General features: G+C 35.4%; 1 protein-coding gene across 1 annotated transcript in view; it reads left to right on the forward strand.

The window, feature by feature from the left end:
* LOC107752635 (isoprenoid synthase domain-containing protein-like) overlaps nt 1-8,325 on the forward strand; it is a 48,103-nt gene that overhangs the window by 12,550 nt on the left and 27,228 nt on the right. The window lies entirely within an intron of this gene.

Raw genomic sequence — 8,325 nt, forward strand, 5'->3', positions numbered from 1 at the left:
TTGTCCAGCATTTGTACCTCAGAACATCTTAGTCTTAATCTCTGGGAATGTCATCACTCTTACCTTGATTAATTTCTTAAATGTTTCGAAAGCATAAAATCTCTGCTCCTGCTGTTTTGATCTCTGAATCCAGGGATCCGCACCCCATTGTGGTAATCCAGCCTTCTCAGAATCCATATGTGCTTCCTTTAACATTCCCTCTGAAGGCCTGTTAGATAACCTCTACTCTCCATCATTATGTTTTCACTCGTTGTTTGGATTTCACAGATGCTTTGTTCTTATCATCACCACAGATGTGATGATAACACATGTGGCTGAGAGAGCGTGTGATTGCGAGTAAAACCTCAAGATGATTTTATAAAGAGCTGTTCAGAGGTTTGCTTGTCTTTCTTTATGCTTACATTACATTTGGATCCGCTTAACATTCTATAACATTTCCTGTTGGGCTTTCAGTTACCTTTTTTGTACTTGTAGAGATACTTTATGAAACTACAAAAAATCTATTAGAATCAGAATAAACAGCGTTTCCCCAATTTATACTGGGGTATGACCTCTGTTTGAAATATGTTTTTCTTCAAGCAGTTTGCAAAATGAGCACGGCCTGTTTTATTTGGTACGGATGCATACAAGCCACATCTTCCTGAAACGGTGATGTAAGCGAACGGAAAAAGAAATCACATTAATTTAACGGATCGGTGAATGCTGGGTCAGTTGCAGTGGAAACTTTTCGCTAAGAGCTGGTTCTTGCTGTTTTGCATGGGAGCTCAACCTGTCCAAACACACAGAGAGCGCTGAGTGTTTATTAAAAAGAGTACTGTGGGGTACTTTTAAAATTAATGGGCCTGTCCCACGGCTGTATTCACAGAATAGTTTTTTACAAGTAGGGAATATTTAATTGAAGTAAGTGCAGGTTATTATGGTATTATTAATTCCCATTTGGATTGAATGAGTCATTGTAGATGTTTAGATAAGTATTGTAATGTTTATTAATTCCTATTGATCAGAAATTTGCCATTTTTATTTTGGCAGCTGAACCCCTTTGACCTAAAGTATTTACTTAAATTCGTCTTGAGATTTTAAGTTAATATTTCAATAATTTAACAACGCATTCACATGTTCACGTTTGTCTGATGCCTGTTAATGATTACATGACATGCAAGTAAACAAAAAATGACATATTTTTAGTAAGTGTTTCGTTGTTTAAAAATTTATTTATTTATTCAATTTTAGATTTCAAATCAATATTTCAATAATTTAACAGCACATTTGCTTGTTCACATTTATCTAATATCAGTTAATGGTTACATGAGTTGCAGGTAAACAAAATATTTCATCTTTTTTAGTAAGTGTTTTATTTTTTAATAATTATTTCAGTTTAGATTTTAAGTTGCAGGTAAACAAAATACTGTATTTCATCAATTTAGTAAGTATTTATATATTTTCTTTACTTATTTAAGTTTAGATTTTCAGTTTATATTTCAGTAATTTAACAACAGTGGTTACATGAGATGCAGGTAAACAAAATATTTAATCTTTTTAGTAAGTGTTTTATTTTGTTTTATTTATATGTTGTAATTATTTATTTTTTAAATGTTATTTCAAATCAATATTTCAATAGCAATAGCAATTAACAATACATGTTCATGTTTATATTTCTTAAATATATCACTTAAAGGGGTCATATGATGCGATTTCAAGTTTTCCTTTCTCTTTGGAGTGTTACAAGCTGAGTGTGCATAGATAAGATCCCTGAAGTTGCAAAGACTAAAAACAAAAGAGTGTTCAAATGCGGAGTTTTGCGCATCGCGTGTGTGTGAGCGAGAGAGGGAGAGAGAGAGACAGGGTCACTCACAGTGGAGTCAGCTGTCTTAACCGTGGCTTGTGTACTGCAAACACATACCAGCTTCATCACTGTGTCTGTCACGCGACTCTGTTCCCCTTTCGGGCTCTGTCTTTACATTTATTTTGAAAGATGAAGCTCGCGATTATGGTAAGGGGCGTTACATTTCCAACGAGTGCTTGCGGTGTTCGGCCAATCACAATGCACTGGGTCAGCTGGCCAATCAGAGCAGACTGCGCTTGTCGGAAGGAGGGACTTTGTAGAAAACGAAGCGTTTGAGAGAGGCGGGGCATAGAGGACCTACAATAATGTACAGTATTTGAAAAATAATGTGTTTTTTGAACATTAAAGCATGTCAACATATTCGGTTACACCAAATACACCAAATAATGATCTTTAAAAAAGCATCATATGACCCCTTTAATGGTTACATGAGATGCAGATAAACAAGATATCATATTTTTTAGTAAATGTTTTTTTTTTTTAAATTAAGTTAATATTTTAATAATTTAACAACACATTGGCACATTTCTCTAATGTCAGTTACTGGTAACATGGAAGCCCGTTTCTGCCACTGAATAAAAAATACAAAAAGGTAATTATGACTTTTTTCTCGCAACTGCGAGTTTACATCTCGCAAATCTGACTTTTTTCTCAGAATTGTGAGATGTAAACTTGCAGTTGCAAAAGATTTAAACTTGCAATTGTGAGTTTATATCTCACCATTATGAGTTTTTTTTCTTTAAGTCAGAATTGTGAGATATAAACTCACAGTTCTGAGGACATACCAGTCTTTTTTCCCCCTCAGAATTGAACTTTATAACTTGCAATTGCGAGTTTATATCTCACAATTCTGAGAAAAAAGTCAGAATTGCAAGATAAACTCGGAATTGCAAGGGAAAAAAAGTCAGAATTGTGAGAAAAAAGTCAGAAGCTCAGACAGCAGAGGGAGTGACTGTAATATGTGTTCGTCGTGATAAAATGCTTATTTTTGTGAGATAGTGGAAGTGCAGATAAAGACCATGCATAAATCACGCTCATAGGTCCCGTAATAATGAGGATAATTCCTCCCAGATGCGCTTATTCATGCTTCACAAAATAGCTGCCAAGACTCGCTTTGTGAGTTCTGACCCGTCCAGCTACCTTCATACAGTATGTGATATAGGTTTTTTTAATTAGAGGTCATGCCTCCTAATTCGGTATTTTATCCAGATCGTTTTTGAGATGCAGTGAAACCGTCAGACGTTTTCTGCTGCTAGTCACGCCTGAGGGTTTTTGGATGACACAACGGTTAAATATATAGACTTTCCATGGCCTAATACTATACCGAATTTATTCCACTGGCATCATTCATGCAGTCAAAATCAGGTTTTGATGATCAACGCTGGGAAACTTTAAAAGGTTCATATCACAAGCAATTTAGATTTTCATTGATCTTTTAAGATGAAATAACTTGGTGCATTATGAAAAAATATTATAAATACTGATTTCTGCATAAATTGGCCATAAATTTAACAATAACTTCACCTAGGGTAAAGCACTGTTGCTCAGTTCACATATAAATTATGTTTCTTAAAGGCATGGTAGGAAAAATATAGTTAAATTCTAAAGGTTAAAAGAGAGTTTTACATTATAAATAGGCTGCAGGGTAGAATATTATTTTAAAATAGATAATATAAATAGGTTTCATTATAAAAATTGCCCAATGATGATGGCTATATTTGTAAAATGAATTGTAAAATAGATGCTTTTAGAGAATATTGTATTAAATAACTGTACTTTGACATGTATACCATCAGAAATGGTCATTTCTTTTGTCTGCACTAAAGAAGATACAGTTGAAGAGTAGTTAAATGGATAGTTCACCCAAAAATGAAAATTTAATGTTTATCTGTTTACCCCCAGGGCATCCAAGATGCAGGTGACTTTGTTTCTTCAGTAGAACACAAACGAAGATTTTTAACACAAACCGTTGCAGTCTGTCAGTCATATAATGGCAGTCAATGGGCTCCATGGCTTTGAGAGTAAAAAAAACATACACAGACAAAACCAAATTAAACCCTGCGGCTCGTGACGATACATTGAGGTCTTAAGACACAAAACGATCGGTCTGTGCAAGAAACGTTCACAACATCCAATGAGTGATGTATACTCACGAAAGATCGCTTCCACTCATGCATCTACTTTGCCAAAGCACGTACATGTGTCACGCGCCGGATGTTGTGAACGCGCTCAGGACAGTTGGACATTGCGGTGGATCAGAGGTAAAAAATGATATAAAAATACTGTTCAGTTTCTTGCACAGACCGATCGTTTTGCAACGGTTTGAGTTAAAAATCTTTGTTTGTGTTCTACTGAAGAAATAAAGTCACCTACATCTTGGATGCCCTGGGGGTAAGCAGATAAACATCAAATTTTCATTTTTGGGTGAACTATCCCTTTAAGTTGACATTTAAGAGTAGTTTAGTTAAGGGTAGTTTAAGTTGACATGTGGGCGATTTTGTCTCTGTAGTCTTCCAGGATTATTTGATTAGAATCTTTGGGTTTGTTTTTCCTAGCCAGATGTTTGTACATGTGGAGCACTTGACTTGTGGAGGGTTTGTTGTTTTGAGAACACTGGCAACTAATAAGGATTGGTAAACATCTTCTCATAAATACACATTCAGTCTTCATTAAAAACATTGCGTCTTTCTTTTTTTATCAAGAACTTTTTTGCTTTTTCTTACTTCTGCTTCAAGAACGTAATATACCTTGACTGTGTTCAGTTTGTTCAGTGACGCATTACTTTTAGGACAGGATTTGACTTAAGTCTTTCAACACTTTTCAGTGAAGCTTGAGACCGAAAACTCCATGTCATGGACCTCCAGGTTGTTTAAGTATTTCTCGCTAATTACCCTCCACATAGATAGCGAAGAGATGTTTGCGTGATTCATTGTGTGTAAACAATGACAGGCCTCGTTAAACAAATAATTTCTTTCAGTCTTTCCACGGTATGTTTGTAATATGCAAAATTTTCCTTATTAAATCCAGACTGTGGCAAGCATGAAGCTAACAGCCACATAGCAGCTTGTACTGTAAATGTTGATAGATAGATAGATAGATAGATAACAGCTTTGTTTTATAAATGTTGATAGATAGATAGATAGATAGATAGATAGATAGATAGCAGCTTTGTTTTGTAAATGTTGATAGATAGATAGATAGATAGATATTTATTTGTATTTATTTATTTAGTCATTTAGCAGACGCTTTTATCCAAAGCGACTTACAAATGAGGACAATAAAAGCAGTCAAAACTAACAAAAGAGCAACAATATTTAAGTGCAATTTAAGGGGGTCTGAATACTTTCCGTACCCACTGTATATATATACATATACATACATACATACATATATACACATATACATATATATATATATATATATATACATACATACACATACATATACATACACACACACCTATATATATATATATATAGTATACACATACACATATATATTATACACACACACACATACACACACACATATACACACACACGCACAAAGAAAAACAAGTAGATAGAATAGAAAAAATAGAAAGCTAAAATTGATGAACAGAGGTGTGACGTGCATTCTTTTCGGTTCATTGATAGATAGATAGATAGATAGATAGATAGATAGATTTTCTAATATCCTGATATTATAATATCCTTTTTCAGGATTCTTCAATGAATCAAAACGTTAAAAGAACAGCATTTTTTATTATGAAACCATTAAATATATTACTTTCACTTTTGATCAATTTAACTTGTCCTTGCTGAATAAAAGTATTCATTTCTTTCAAAAGAAAACACTGACCCCAAACTTTTAAATGCTAGATAGATAGCCTTTATAATAACTATTTAACATGTGCCTTGGTGTCAGTAAGGTGATCTGACGGTGACAATATAGGTCATTTTTGGCCCTATCAGTACCTGGCCTGTGAGTGACAGGAAGTGTCACAAGATCTCCTTCGCACACAGGGCCTGGTGGCCTGTCATGCGCTGAAAAGGCTTGTCACAATGATATATAGCCGCTCTAATCCCTCCTGTGAGAGCCCAGCAGTTTACCCACCCCTCACTTCCTTCTCCTCAAAGCATCCAGCTGAGGAATCTAAACCTGAGAGGAGATTAGCTGCTCCTTAGAAAAGAGAAAGAGACTCTCTTACCTGCCCAGATCCACCCGATTTTGAAACCGGATACCTGGTTTAGCCCAAATTTGGTCCATCTTGAGTTTTCCAATTCAGCCTTACTGGCACTGAAGCCTGATGCAGTTTTAAAATGGTTTATTTTTTGGAGGCTCGATTGCCAAATAATCAGTTAGATTTTCTGAAGATTAATGATGTTTTGGGTATCTTGGGTATTCTATAGGAGTCAATACAGTACTGTGATGATTGAGGGACCACAAAAAGGTATCAGATCCTTAAATCGCTCTAAAATAACCCATGCTAAAATGATGTCAGGGTGGAGCGTACTTCGACGTCTTTTTATACTCGTCTGCCTTTGACAGCGCAAATGTATTTGGCCATACCCTCCGCTTAGTGTCAGATTTACGTTCCAGTAGTCATTTCTCATTCTCCAAATATTCCCCTTCTCTCCATGTCTAATTGTTTTTACATTTGCCTCATCATTCCGGCTGGCACAAATGCACTGCGGGAGGAAAAGTAAAAAAAGTCTGTGTTTTTTCTTGTCTGGTCTTGAAAGATCCCTGCTGACAACTCCAGGCCAGAGCGCTTCTCCTTTGATATTGTACCGCAGTGTTAAACTAAAAGATTTCTACTGTGGCAGCATGTGCTGGGTGTTCTTGATATTTAATACTAATGATGAACTGAAATTTCTTAGTCAAAACCTCCATGAACACAGAAAGTCAGCCTTTGTTTGAAATAATAGACCGTATCGGTCCTATTAATGATACCATATATTTTTTAATAGTGATTACACAAACAAAAAAACTGTTTAATTGTGAATGTGGATTAATGTAATATTGTGACCATGGACCACAAAACCAGTCATAAGGGCCCATTTTTTTAAATTTACATTTATACATCCTCTGAATGATGTAAAAATCTCAATAAATAAGCTTTCCATTGATGCATGGTTTGTTAGGATAGGACAATATTTGGCCGAGATACAACTATTTGAAAATCTGGAAGCTGAGGGTGCAAAAAAAATCAAAATATTGAAAAAATCGCCTTTAAAGTTGTCCAAATGAAGTTCTTAGCAGTGCATATTACTAATCAAATCAATTAAGTTTTGATATATTTACAGTAGTAAATTTACAAAATATCTTCATGGAGCATGGTCTTAATATCCTAATGATTTTTTGCCTTAAAAAACAAATCGATAATTTTGACCCATATTGTTGATGTTAATGTATTGTTGGCTATTACTACAAATATACCTGTGCTACTTATGACTGGTTTTGTGGTCCAGGGTCACATATATTGAATTTAAAAGACTAATTCACCCAGATATAAAAATGTACTGAAAATTTACTTACCCACAAGCCATCAAATATATAGATGAGTTTCTTTCTTGGAGAAATTTGGTATTACATCTCATACTCACCAGTGGATTCTCTGCAGTGAATGGGTGCCAGTGAAAAGTTGCATGTTTGTAAGAAACAAATCCATCATTAAGATGTTTTAACTTCAAAACATCGCTTCATGGCTAAGATATGAGTCATCTCATCAGAATCAGGAGAGAAATATGCACAGATTAAGCACTGATTACAAGTGAAAACAGTACAAAGCCGTTCTAAACAAATATGTTGGTGAATTTTGATGAGAGAGAACAAAAGAGGATGAACTTGGAGAAAGTGTTATTATTAATTATTATTATTATTATGGATTATGGACTCGTATTTTGACCAGAAGCTAGGGTTTAAAGTTAAAATGCCTTGATTTCATAAAAACATGCAGTTTTTCACTTCATAAGACATTAATTGTTGGACTGGAGTCGTGTGGATTACTTGTGGATTATTGTTATGCTTTTATTAGCTGTTTGGACTTTAATTCTGACGGCACCCATTCACTGCAGAGGATCTATTTGTGAGCAAGTGATGTGATTCTAAATTTCTCCATATCTGTTTTCAATGAAGAAACAAACTCATCTACATCTTAGATGGCCTAAGGGTGAGTACATTTTCAGCAAATTTAAATTTTTAGGTGAACTATTCCTTTAAACAAACTCAATTTCAAACAGAGATCCGGGGAAGTCGTGGTCTAATGGTTAGTGAGTCGGACTCGTAACCCAAAGGTTGCGGGTTCGAGTCTCGTACCGGCAGGGATTGTATGTGGGGGTAGTGAATGTACAGCGCTCTCTCTCACCTTCAATACCACGACTGAGGTGCCCTTGAGCAAGGCACCGAACCCCCAACTGCTCCCCGGGTGCCGCAGCAAAAAAATGGCTGCCCACTGCTCCGGGTGTGTGTTCACTGCTGTGTGTGCACTTTGGATGGGA

Source organism: Sinocyclocheilus rhinocerous, unplaced genomic scaffold, assembly GCF_001515625.1.
Source record: "Sinocyclocheilus rhinocerous isolate Xijiao unplaced genomic scaffold, SAMN03320098_v1.1 scaffold1965, whole genome shotgun sequence".
NCBI classification, from domain to species: Eukaryota; Metazoa; Chordata; class Actinopteri; order Cypriniformes; family Cyprinidae; genus Sinocyclocheilus; species Sinocyclocheilus rhinocerous.